We start from the raw sequence: 13,725 nt of genomic DNA, 5'->3' as shown, positions 1-13,725 counted from the left end.
TACCACCTAAAACCACCGTTAAGAGTCTGGGTAAAAATATTCAACAGCAACATCACCGCAATCCTGGTCTATAGCAGTGAGGTATGGGGCCCTGCGATCCACCCTGACCAATCACAATGGGACGCCAGCCCAACAGAAGTCTTCCATCTAGAGTTCTGCAAGTAGCTTCTCAAAGTCCATTGCAGTCATTTAAACTCAGCCTGCCAAGCAGAGCTAGGCAGATTCCCACTATGGCTGACCATCTAACAAAGGGCGCTCTCATACTGGATGTACATATAGAGCAGCAGCCCCAGCACTTACCACCATAAAGCTTCACTGAGCCAGGGAGCAGAGGCCATACAATTCGCTCTGAAGCAAAGAATCAACAGCCAGCCCAGCCAGGACCACCAACACAGCCCAATAAAGCCCAAACAAGGGATTATAGAAAGCTGCCAGAAACGATACCTAGAGGCATGGAAGAATGACATAAAGAACTTCGAGATCAAATTTCCATTCATTTTTTTGATTGGTTATCAACTGAAAATTAATAGAATGGACATACACATACAGTGGGTTGCAAAAGTATTCGGCCCCCTTGAAGTTTTCCACCATTTGTCACATTACTGCCACAAACATGCATCAATTTTATTGGCATTCCACGTGAAAGACCAATACAAAGTGGTGTACACGTGAGAAGTGGATCGAAAATCATACATCATTCCAAACATGTTTTACAAATAAGTAACTGCAAAGTGGGGTGTGCGTAATTATTCGGCCCACTGAGTCATTACTTTGTAGAACCACCTTTTGCTGCAATTACAGCTGCCAGTCTTTTAGGGTATGTCTCTACCAGCTTTGCACGTCTAGAGACTGAAATCCTTGCAAAACAGCTCCAGCTCAGTCAGATTAGATGGACAGCATTTATGGACAGCAGTTTTCAGATCTTGCCACAGATTCTCGATTGGATTAAGATCTGGACTTTGACTGGGCCATTCTAACATATAGATATGTTTTGTTTTAAACCATTCCATTGTTGCCCTGGCTTTATGTTTAGTGTCATTGTCCTGCTGGAAGGTGAACCTCCGCCCCAGTCTCAAGTCTTTTGCAGTCTCCAGGAGGTTTTCTTCCAAGTTTGCCCTGTATTTGGCTCCATCCATCTTCCCATCAACTCTGACCAGCTTCCCTGTCCCTGCTGAAGAGATGCACCCCCTGAGCATGATGCTGCCACCACCATATTTGACAGTGGGAATGGTGTGTTCAGAGTAATGTGCATTGTGTTTTCCGCCACACATAGCGTTTTGCATTTTGGCCAAAAAGTTCCATTTTGGTCTCAACTGACCAGAGCACCTTCTTCCACATGGTTGCTGTGTCCCCCACATGGCTTGTGGCAAACTGCAAATGGGACTTCTTATGCTTTCTGTTAACAATGCCTTTCTTCTTGCCACTCTTCCATAAAGGCCAACTTTGTACAGTACATGGCTAATAGTTGTCCTATGGACAGAGTCTCCCACCTGAGCTGTCCAGAGTCACCATGGGCCTCTTGACTGCATTTCTGATCAGCACTCTCCTTGTTCGGCCTGTGAGTTTAGGTGGATGGCCTTGTCTTGGTAGGTTTACAGTTGTGCCATACTCCTTCCATTTCTGAATGATCTCTTCAGCAGTGCTCTGTGGGATGTTCAAGGCTTTGGAAATCTTTTTGTAGCCTAAGCCTGCTTTAAATTTCTCAATAACTTGATCCCTGACCTTTCATGTGTGTTCTTTATACTTCACGGTGTTGTTGCTCCCAATATTCTCTTAGACAACCTCTGAGGCCATCACAGAGCAGCTGTATTTGTACTGACATTAGATTACACACAGGTGCACTCTATTTAGTCATTAGCACTCATCAGGTGATGTCTATAGGCAACTGACTGCACTCAGATCAAAGGGGGCCGAATAATTATGCACACACCACTTTGCAGCTATTTATTTGTAAAAAAAAGGTTTGGAATCATGTAGGATTTTCGTTCCACTTCTCATGTGTACACCACTTTGTATTGGTCTTTCATGTGGAATTCCAATAACATTGATTCATGTTTGTGGCAGTAATGTGACAAAATGTGGAAAACTTAAAGGGGGCCGAATACTTTTGCAACCCACTGTAGAACTGCCGGTATTTAGATCAATAATTTCCAACATGTGTGATCTGCAGCCCATCAAAAAACAGACCCATTTTGAGTTTGGGATTGGTCAATGGCAATCAGTAGGTTGTATACTTCTTTGCCCAATCTGGTGCTTACCAGGCCATATTTATAGCCATGCACATTAGAGGTGTTCACAACGACAGGGGCATTGGCCAAGGGTTGGGCATGGAGTTAGAAAGAGTAGTGATACCTTAAAGTGTACCTGTAGTAAAAAGTGCTCCAAATGGGCTCTTATCCAAGTAGAGGGAAGCCTCTGAATAATCAAGAGGCTTCCCAGTCTCCCTCCTCTATTTCAGTGTTGAGATCACCCAAAGGACCGCCCACACAGCACAGAACCTGTGCACTAACACGGATGCCAAACGGGCTCTGTTTTTTTCACCAAGCCCGAGTGGTGACTGTGCTACTACGCAAGGGCAAGCCGGCCGCACCCATTCTCGTGGGAGAGTGAGAGCTTCGGGGCAAAGAGCTGGAACGGCCTGGTGCTGGATGACAAGGGAAGCCTCTTGGTGATCCGGAGGCTTCCTTCTACCAAGCCAAGCATCTGCTTTTATTTACTTCCCAAAAAAAACTCTCAGGTTTGCTTTAACAGTGGTATTTACATTGAGGTGATTCAGTCGCCGGCAAACGCCAGAGCATGGAATAGTATTTAGCGCAGGCAGAATTATGGCCAAAGCAGGGTGAGCCATCTTTCGACTTCACCCTGCAGCCAAATTTGCCCACACCATTTTTTAATACATACCCATGCCCATCTCTGAGCCCGCAGCAACGATGACTATTCATACTCTGCCCAAAGCAGCAGCTGAAGATGAGGCCAAGTGAGTTAATTCAGAGAAAGTCCAGATTTTTTTTCATTAAATGTATAGACATTTGCATATTTTGACAAAAATAACTTAAATTTGTCCTGCACAGGTTGGAGACAGCGGCTGTAGAATTAAAACATAAAAGAAAGTCAGTCTTCCATGACCACACATACTGCAGACCAGAAGCAGGAAAGAAAAGGAAGGCCGGCATACTGCATACACATACTGCAGGCCGGAAGCAGGAAAGAAAAGTAAGGCCGACACCAACGAGTAATGCCCAGCATCCCAATGCACAGTAAGTGGTTTCTGCTCACATTGAAACACACATTGCAGCAGCACTTTACAGGTGTTCCCATCTGTCAGCAGGTATGTTTGATAGCGTAGTGCAAAGATGGAATGGTAAAATAAGAAACCAACAACAACTAGTAGGCCCCTTGCACAATTGCGTGCTGTATCGCCCCCCGTTACTGTACTGCGCAGCTTCCCCACCACAAAGGCCCTTCAAGTCTATCCAAATCGCTGCAATGCTGACACAAAGGCTGAAGCGTGTTACCACATGATCCTTGCCTATAGCACGGATTATGCAGCAATGCAAGTAAATGGGCGATTAATCAAGTGTGCATGACAGGAGTGCGGTGCGCCACTGCAGGCATATGTCGGTACTGCCGTTTCTCTCTCTTTAATACTTTTAGCCATAGACCCTAAAGGCCGGTTTCACACTGCAGATTGGCAGTAGTGATGCGACCGCACTGCCAAAAACAGGCCTTCAGGGATTCATGCGTTAGTATGCGGTAATCCCCCATCTGGCAGCTGGCCAAGCAGGAAGTGATGCTCACTTCTTGTTGGCGAATAGATTACGTGCCCAGAGGTGTATTGCTAAAATACGTTTCTGAGCATGCGCGACACGTAAAACTGCGGTGGTTTATTTAAAAACACGAGCGTCGCCATTGACTTACATGACTTCCGTTCCACCATACGTCGCCACATGAGCCTCACAGTAACATAGGTATGCGCTCGCGTTAGGTAGTGTACTTCTGGCTCAACGCACCGCACCACAGGCAATGTGAACTCCACCATAGACTTTCATTGCCCTAGTGCAGCGGTGGCGAACCTATGGCACGCGTGCCGGGCCCGGCACGCGTAGCCTAATCTGATGGCACGCCACCGCTGCTTATGAACTGGCCGCAGCGTCTACTAGACGCCGCCGCACCAGTTCATATCCCTCAGCCCCGCAGTCTCCCGGGAGGCAGACCAGGGCTACGGCAAGATGGCTGCCAAAGCCCTGTACTGGAGACTATTTGTGTCTCCAGTACAGGGCTTCGGGCGCCATCTTCCCGTAGCCCTGCACTCTGCCTGTCAGCGGCAGCGCGGGAGACTGCAGGAGGAACGTCCGGGGGAGATGCGCGCCAGAGCCCAGCCGAGAGAGAAGACTTCTGTCAGGTGAGTACATTACTTTTTTTTTTCAGGTAAAATGCGGCCCACTGTGTTATTTTCTGGTAAAATATTTTGTCACATTGTGTTTATGTCCTGTGACATGCTGCCCACTGTGTTTGTTATCTGGTGAAATGTGGCCCACTGCGTTTGTTTTCTGGTGAAATGCTGCCCGCTGCGTTTGTTTTCTGGTGAAATGTGGCCCGCTGCGTTTGTTTGCTGGTGAAATGCTACCCTCTGCGTTTGTTTGCTGGTGAAATGTGGCCCACTGCATTTGTTTGCTGGTGAAATGTGGCCCACTGCGTTTGTTTGCTGGTGAAATGCGGCCCACTGCGTTTGTTTGCTGGTGAAATGCGGCCCACTGCGTTTGTTTGCTGGTGAAATGCGGCCCACTGCGTTTGTTTGCTGGTGAAATGCGGCCCACTGCGTTTGTTTGCTGGTGAAATGCAGCCCACTGCGTTTGTTTGCTGGTGAAATGTGGCCCACTGCGTTTGTTTGCTGGTGAAATGTGGCCCACTGCGTTTGTTTGCTGGTGAAATGTGGCCCACTGTTTGTTTTCTAGTGAAATGCTGCCCGCTGTTTGTTTTCTGGTGAAATGCTGCCCACTGCGTTTTTTTTCTGGTGCAATGTGGCTCACATTGCATTATTTTCTGCTGAAATGTTGCACACATTGCGTTTATTTTCTGGTGTCTGGGGTAACTTGCTGCATTTATAATTAAGGGCTCATTCACACTACAGAACGTATGCATGAATGCGATTTTCATGCATGCGCTGCCAACGCACAGTGATCGCACGGAATGCACGTTGTGGTGCGCTAAAGCGTGGACGTCGGCAGCTGTACCCATCGGGGAAACGTATGCGTTGTGCGTTAAAATGTTCCCAGATGCGTTACAACGTAACGCATGGTAACGCACACCTGTAGTGTGAATGGTAACATGGAAGTCTATTGACTTTCATGTTACCATATGAATCTTACATTATGTGCGTTGCGTCAAAACTGACAGTGCAGCAAATAGTGTGAATGAGCCCTTAATGGTCATAGTTGGCTATATTTGCTGCTTTGGGGTTACGGCGGGTATAAATAGCATCATACAATTTCTGCACATCCATGATGCGAATCCTCGTTTCACCACATCATGGCGGAAAACACTGCTTTCTTATGCCTCGCTGTTACATCATTATGTTAGCTCCGTCGATACAATATCATGGCCACGCCCATTTTTCGGTGCGGCGACCCCCCAGTGGCACTCGGAGATTAAAAAAGTCGATGTTAGGTCGCAGTTTGGGCACTCGGCCTCTGAAAGGTTAGCCATCACTGCCCTAGTGGTAGGCTACCACTGTAAAATGCCGCACCACACCAGTGTGAAAGGGCCCTGAACAAGCATATGCAGATCAGGTTCTCTGATTGAAGTGTGACTGGATTAGCTCTATGCTGGATTCAGGTGTGTGATTCATACACTACCGATGCCATAAAGATCAGCAGGACTGTGAGGCAAGTGGTATTGTTTAAGGCTCGGTCCACACTTGTTGCAGATAGGATCCATTTCAAACTGATCAGTTTTTTAAAATATTGTCCTCTTGTAGCATACGTTTCTAGTCCGTTTAAAACGTATGTCCTTTCTTCATGTGCAGGCAGGAGGCAATCCGTTTTTGCCTCTGTTGCGTGTGCAAAAGTTCTCCGTGTAGAGAGAGATCCGTTTTTTGTAGCCTTTCACTACCCCTCCGTGTATCCGGGGTCTGTGAAAAACCTGCAAATCCGGACACTCCGTTCAGTTTTACAAAACGGATCCTGCGGATCAGTTTTTTTAAAGTGTGTGAAGACTGCAGTTATTTTAAACATTGGTATCCGTGGCTCCGGTTTTGATCCGGGCCAAAAGGCGGAGCCACGGATAGATTTTGTAAACAAGTGTGAACCGACCCTAAAAAGAAAGCAGCCTCCATATCCCTTACTTCAGTTTCCCTTTAAATATAATTCATTTTCCTCTGTCAACTGGATGATAAAGTAGCATTTGTGAAACTGATGAGTTGTAGTTCACATCTGCAGGCGGACAAAAGCATAGCTCTATCCACAGGAAAAAGCTACCATGGTATGTAATATTTTTATACTGTTGATACAGTAGATTATCTTTTAAAACTACCTCCTGACATAATCGCTCATGATTGCCGTGGACAAAAATCTAGTGCAAGTAGCAGCTTCCCTCTATGCCACTTACAACATCAGTAGTAATCTGTCATGCTGGATCACTAATGAGCAACACCGTTTATTGATGTCCAGCAATGGAATGCTTCTCCCTTGTCATCCCACCTCTCCCCTCCAAACAATAGAGAATTCTGCTCATCCCAATGTGAAAAGGACCTGTAATGTATATTGTCACACACACAAGCATATCTGCCCCCTACGAAAGCAACAAAGTGAAAAGCTTTAGGCCTCCTTCACATTGGGTGCGTTGAGAAACGTGTAAAAGCGCATGATAAAAAAACACAAGCATTTGTGCATGCTTTAGTGCGTTGCGCTTTTTTTTTTTTTTTTTAAAGAATGTTTTGCTTATTGTAGCAGTTGTCAAAGATTTGTATTCAAGTGAAAATTTGTTTTTTTTTCATTTAGGGGTAAAAAAAACCCATGCGTTTCTATGCGCTTAAAAGCGCACCCATTCACTTGCAATGATGTGCGCTTTACAGCTGAATGCACAGAAATGCATGCAACACTACGTTTTTGTAACATAGCTCAGCGCACTGCACAGAGGTGAACCAGGCACATTACATGGGAAAATCAATACCTTGCAGAACGCACAGCGCAATACGCTCTGTAAAGCGCACAAAAATGTACCTAGTGTGAACGAGGCCTAAAACTGGATTCTAGGGAAAGGTTATGGGTGTGTCCACATGACTAGATCAGCTGATTCCTTCACATTCCTTACTGTGGTTTGATACGATACAGAGGCTTTGAAAAACACATATAGTCTGGTGGACTGTTTATCAAACTCTTCAGGGAAAAATAACAAAATACTGGAGGAGACTAGTGTATACTCACCTCTTCCTGGCATTGTGAATGCTAGCAGGTCCAGATATCCATGTACTACTCTGCTGAAAGCCACTAGCTTCTATGTAGACACTGCTAGGAAGGAGGTGAGAGTGCATACTTGTCTTCCCATCACTGCTTTTTTTCTCTTTTGTTAGCTCTGGATTATGTTTTTATCCTCTATAATTGCATTTTAACCACTTGAGGACTGCAGTGGACACCCCCCCCCCCCCCCCAAAAAAAGACCAGAGCAATTTTAACGAAATGGGCCACTGCAGCTTTAAAGAGAACCTGTACTGAGTAAAAGTATTTAAAATAAACACGAGGTAACTTCAAATGGACATTACAGTTACCTTGCCATCAGTTCCTCTCAGAAGCTCAACATTTTCTTCTGACAATAATCCCTTCCAGTTCTGACAATATTTTGTCAGATCTGAATTATATCAGTTGCTGTCAGTTATAGCTGAGAGAAAACTGATGCACAGGTAATGTCCATGTTTCCCTATGGTTCAAGTGGGCGATGTTACAGTTTAACTGTGTGCTGACCAGAAAGCTGTTATGGATAATGGCCATTTTCAAAATGGAGGACGGAAAATTCCCTTGATCACCGTGAACAAACAGGACGCAGGACAGGAGAAAGACACTGAGGAGTAGACTACATGGAAGGCAAGTATGACTTGTTGACTTGTGTATGCTTATTTTGACTTTTAATTTTCAGTTCAGGTTTTCTTTAAGGCATAGCTGCAGGCCCGTACAACTCAGCACACAAGTGATCCCCCCCCCCCCTTTTCTCCCCACCAACAGAGCTCTCTGTTGGTGGGGTCTGATCGCCCCCTTGTGTTTATTCATGTTTTAATAAATATTTATGCTACGTTTTTTAATGTTTTTTTTTTTTTACTAATTCTTTTTTTTTTTTCTTCTAACAAATCCCCTCCTTCCCCCCAGCCGGCCAATCACGCGATTGGCTGTCATAGGCTTCTGCCTATGAGAGCCGATCGCTCTCTTGTCCCCCAGAGGGACAGCCATGTCACACGGCTGTCCCCAGTATAGCGCTGCTGCTGATCGCAGCGCTGTACAAGTAGACGGCGATCACGCCGTCTAACAGTCTCCCGCAGCGTGCGCGTGATCTCATGCAAATTAGAGCCCCAGGATTTGACGCCAATTGGAATTCGGCGGTCCTGGGGCTGCAGCCGCGACCACGCCCATTGGGGTGGGGCGGTCGTTAAGTAGTTAAAGAGAGTCTGAAGCCAAATGTAATACTTCTATTTACCCGCTATTTATCTTAAGCAATATGAGCAGTGCTGAAATGCAGCATTCTTGCAGCAAAACAACAGCTTTATATACCCCAAATCCCAGGGCAAAAATCAGGGAGTGCTTTCTGGTAGAGGCAGAGCTTTGTGCTGTAGCTCTGCCTCTACTGGAGTCAATCTCTGCAGATTGCCTCCTCTCCCCGCCCCTCTCAAGTCTTCCTTCGCTGAGAGGGGAGGGTAGAGGTGGAGATCCACAGAGATTGACTCAAGTAAAGGCAGAGCTACAGCACAAAGCTCTGCCTCCCCGCGCAGAAAAATCTACGACCTGGAAAGTCATGGAATTTTGCCCCGGGATTTGGGGTGTATAAAGACTTTGTTCTGCCGCGGGGATGTGGCGCTTCAGCACTGCTCATATTGCTTAAGATAAATAGCAGGTAAAAAGAAGTATTACATTTGGCTTTAGACTCTCTTTAGGGGGACATGTAAGAATGTAAAATAAATAAATAAATAATCTGCATAAAACTAATTTCAAGCTCATTAGCCTCACCTTTTTATATTTTCTTACAGATGGCCCCAAAAACCACCTGGATAGAGCATTGTCTTTATTTACAGCTCACAGACCAACTAGATGGAGCTTTTTATTATTTACATCTCCCAGAGACTACCTGAATGGAGCTTTTCTTTTTTTGTCACAGCGTTTTTATTAGTTTTCAATATAAAAAGGATAAACATTTTTACAACTTGGAGCATTAACAAGTATAAAAGTAATACATAAACTAACATTGCACAAGGTTCACAAAATCTGCAAAAGCAGAAGGAATTACACATTCATAAATCTAGGTGCCAGCAGCACGAGGCAACATTTACTGACACCTCAAATAGTCAACATTTAGCTAAACGGACAAACTATGGAGGAACCACCGTGCAGGTTCGGTGGTTTGAACGCTCAAGACTGCATGTACCTCATATTTCCATATACAGTCAGGGGAACATAAAGATTAGTGATAACACTAGCTGAGGAACAGTCCGCTGACTAGTTTAACTTTATAGCTGGGAAGCTACAAAGCCAGTGCTGGGCCGAAATTACGCATTAGCGTAATTACGCATCGTAATTCACTACAAATGCACCGTAAGCGTTACGTGTAAGGTTACGGTATTACGCGTAATTAATTACGCGTAGACCGTAGGTTACGTTATTACGCGTAACAAATTACGCGTAAGACAGTAAACTCCCATTGAAATTACACAGTCTGCCGTAATCGCGTAATATTACGCTCCCGTATAATATAAAAAAGCCGCCGACTTTAAGGGTTAATAGCAAAGCCCCCTTAACCTCCTGAGCGGTATTGACGAGCTCAGCTCGTCCATCACCGCCGGAGGCTGCCGCTCAGGCCCTGCTGGGCCGATTTTCCTCAAATAAAAAGCAGCACACGCAGCCGGCACTTTGCCAGCCGCGTGTGCTGCCTGATCGCTGCCGCTCTGCGGCGATCCGCCGCGAGCAGCGGCGAAAGAGGGTCCCCCCAGCCGCCCGAGCCCTGCGCAGCCGGACCAATCAGTTCCGGCCAGCGCTAAGGGCTGGATCGGAGGCGGCTGACGTCAGGACGTCGGCTGACGTCCATGACGTCACTCCGCTCGTCGCCATGGCGACGAGGAAAGCCAAACAAGGAAGGCTGCTCATTGCAGCCTTCCTTGTTACTTATGCTTGCCGGAGGCGATCAGAAGAACGCCTCCGGAGCGCCCTCTAGTGGGCTTTCATGCAGCCAACTTTCAGTTGGCTGCATGAAATAGATTTTTTTTTTTATTAAAAAAAACCCCTCCCGCAGCCTCCCTGGCGATCTCAATAGAACGCCGGGGAGGTTAAGTGCTAAGAGCCTCAAATTTGGAGAATATATTAAGGAGATCAGAAGGAATAAGAGGAAAATTTTTTTTTTCAAAAAGACCTTATAGTTTTTGAGAAAATCGATGTTAAAGTTTCAAAGGAAAAATATATACATTTAAAAACCTGCCGACTTTAACGGTTAATAGCAAAGCCTGCTTAAAATGTAGGAACACCAAATTCACAGGGTATATTAAGGGGATCAGTGGGAATAAGAGGAAAATTTTTTTTTCAAAAAGACCTTATAGTTTTTGAGAAAATCGATTTTTAAGTTTCAAGGGCAAAAATGTCTTTTAAATGCGGAAATGTTTTTTTTGCACAGGTAACAATAGTGTTTTATTTTCATAGATTCCCCCAAGTGGGAAGAGTTTTACTTACTTCGTTCTGAGTGTGGGAAATATTAAAAAACCGACGTGGGGTCCCCCCTCCCAGAACTCTTTAACCCCTTGTCCCCCCCCCCCCTTGTCTTATTTGAAGGAACCCCATTGGTCTGCTAAGGACCAATGGGGCTCCTTGGAGCCCAAATACAAAGATGCTTTAGAGAGCTCTGAGCTATATAGCTCAGAGCTCTGTCGGGTTTAGGACGCTAAGTCCCCGCCGGCTCTAGTGCCCTCCCCGCCTCTCCCACATGTCACCTATATACATGCTGGCACCCATGGGTGCCAGCATGTATATGGGTGACAGGTGTGGGCGGAGTGGACGGCGGGAGCCGGCGGGGACTTAGAGTGTATGCGGCGGCCGGCGGGTGAGCGGCGAGTGACGTCGGGTGCGGTGGTGTTACAAAGTAACAAAGTTGTTACATTGTAACAACTTTGTTACATTGTAACTGATTAGTATATTTCCGAGGATATTGCGTGGGAACTGGCTTTTAAAGGGACAGGTAAGTATTAATGGTTAATTAAGAATATTAAAGGACTTTTTTCGTGGTTATGTTTTTTGTTCAATTAAAATACTTTTTCTATGTGTTTGTGTGTTTATTTACTTTTAACTCTTAAAGGAAATGGGTAAGGGGTACAAGTACCTCTATACTCATTTCTCCTGGGAGGGGGGGTGGGCATCTGGGGGACCCCTTTTTAAAGGGGACTCCCAGATGCCACCATGAACCCCCTCCCCCCCCCCCCCAGGAAATCGCGGCCTCCACCTCCACCGCCCATCGGAGGTGGAGAAGAGCCCCTTGTCCTTGGATTGGACAAGGGCTCGGAGGGGGAGGGGAAAGCTTGGCTGCCCCTCCCCTTCCGAGACCCCCCAATCCATGGACCATGTGGGCTGGTATAGTCAGGGTGCGGAGCCCCACGCGGCCGGTGCTCCGCATTCTGGCTATCCCAGTCTGCATGGGGGACAAGGGGTTAAAGAGGTCTGGGAGGGGGGACCCCACGTCGTTTTTTTTTTAATATTTCCCACACTCAGAACGAAGTAAAACTCTTCCCACTTGGGGGAATCTATGAAAATAATACACTATTGTTACCTGTGCAAAAAAAAACTGACATTTTCTGCATTTAAAAGACATTTTTGCCCTTGAAACTTAAAAATCGATTTTCTCAAAAACTATAAAGTCTTTTTGAAAAAAAAATGTTTCCTCTTATTCCCACTGATCCCCTTAATATACCCTGTGAATTTGGTGTTCCTAAATTTTAAGCAGGCTTTGCTATTAACCATTAAAGTCGGCAGGTTTTTAAAATGTATATATTTTTCCTTTGAAACTTTAACATCGATTTTCTCAAAAACTATAAGGTCTTTTTGAAAAAAAAAATTTTCCTCTTATTCCTTCTGATCTCCTTAATATATTCTCCAAATTTGAGGCTCTTAGCAATTAAGGGGGCTTTGCTATTAACACTTAAAGTCGGCGGCTACCTAACATTGATCCATGTGTCAACTTTTCCGCTTGGCAGCATGACCGCATTAATTGCTAGTAGGAATTTACGCGTAAGCCAATAACGTAACAACCTGAATTACGGTATTCTTACGCGTAATTGCGTAAGGGCTATGCATAATTACAGACATGTACCGAAATTGAATGTCTACGCCGTTAGCGTAATTCCGTAATGCGTAATAGCGTAAAATTACGCGTAATGATCCGTAAGCGTAGCTTTTTCCATTACGCCCAGCACTGCTACAAACATGAAGAGTCAGATGGGACGGGACCATCTGGGAGGAAGGAGAAAAGAGTAGGAAAGAAAGAAAGAACAAAGAGAGAAGGAAGAATGAGGAAAGAGCATCAGTCTGCTGAGTCACTACAACCTCAAAGTAGAGCAGCAAAAGGTCATAGGGAGCGTATATGGTGGTTACCACAATTTATAGTGTTGTAAGTGAGGCCGGACGCCAATGGGAGTAGTGTGTGAAGTAAGGTTTCCAAATGTTTTCAAATTGCGGAAGTGAGTCGTCCAGGATGGCTTTCATTTTGTCAAGGCAAAGTGCATGGCTTAAATTAGTCTTGAAGGTGTTAAAGAGAAGGGAGGGAGACGTCCAGGAGCTTGCCATCACCCTTTTGGCGGCAAGGCAGATATGCAAAAGTAATTTATACTGGTGCCTTGATAGCTCTGGGGGTTTAGGCCTAGAAGGGCTACCTCTGGGAGTTTGGGTACTTGTAAGCATACAGTAGAATATATAACTTGATACAATCTGATCCAGAACCTTCTCACTTTTGGGCATGACCACCACACGTGTAGGAAGGTACCCCGCTGGCCACATGCTCTGAAGCACAGTCCTTTATTTGCCGGACAAAATTTTTCCATACGATCAGGAGTTAAGTACCAGCACAGAAGGACCTTATATTGTGTCTCCAACAGGGAGGAGCTGATAGAGATGTTTGGGGTACCCTTCCACATGTGTCGCAAATCTTCAGTATTGAGGGAAACACTAAGTTCCCGTTCCCATCTAGAAATGTATTGTGGTTTAGGGAGGTCAGAGGGGGAAACTGCATTTTTGTAGAGTAAAGATATAAGGCCTGGGGATCCTGGATTTGTGGCGCAGATGTGTTCAAAACAAGTTTTGGTAAGTAGCGATTCATGGGTTCTGATAGGTTTACTTATAAAGAGAGAGATCTGAAGATAACGAAATAGTTCCTTATCAGGTATGTACCTATTCTCTTTAAGGGAGGGGAATGATTTGAGTGTTCTATCTGTCACTAAGTTGCTAATTGTAAGTAATCCGTTTTGTCTCCACCATTTAAAGGCCAAAGGATTCTGCA

The 13,725-nt window shown here is 45.4% G+C and overlaps 1 protein-coding gene across 2 annotated transcripts in view; it reads right to left on the bottom strand.

The window, feature by feature from the left end:
- The window catches only part of ABCA3 (ATP binding cassette subfamily A member 3), a 128,546-nt gene that overhangs the window by 93,465 nt on the left and 21,356 nt on the right, over positions 1 to 13,725 (bottom strand). The gene's annotated exons all lie outside the window — the stretch shown is intronic.

The sequence above is a fragment of the Hyperolius riggenbachi genome, chromosome 7 (genome assembly GCF_040937935.1).
Source record: "Hyperolius riggenbachi isolate aHypRig1 chromosome 7, aHypRig1.pri, whole genome shotgun sequence".
NCBI classification, from domain to species: domain Eukaryota; kingdom Metazoa; phylum Chordata; class Amphibia; order Anura; family Hyperoliidae; genus Hyperolius; species Hyperolius riggenbachi.
Note: the sequence above shows the minus strand (reverse complement) of the source record. Positions and strands in the feature narration are given on the sequence as shown.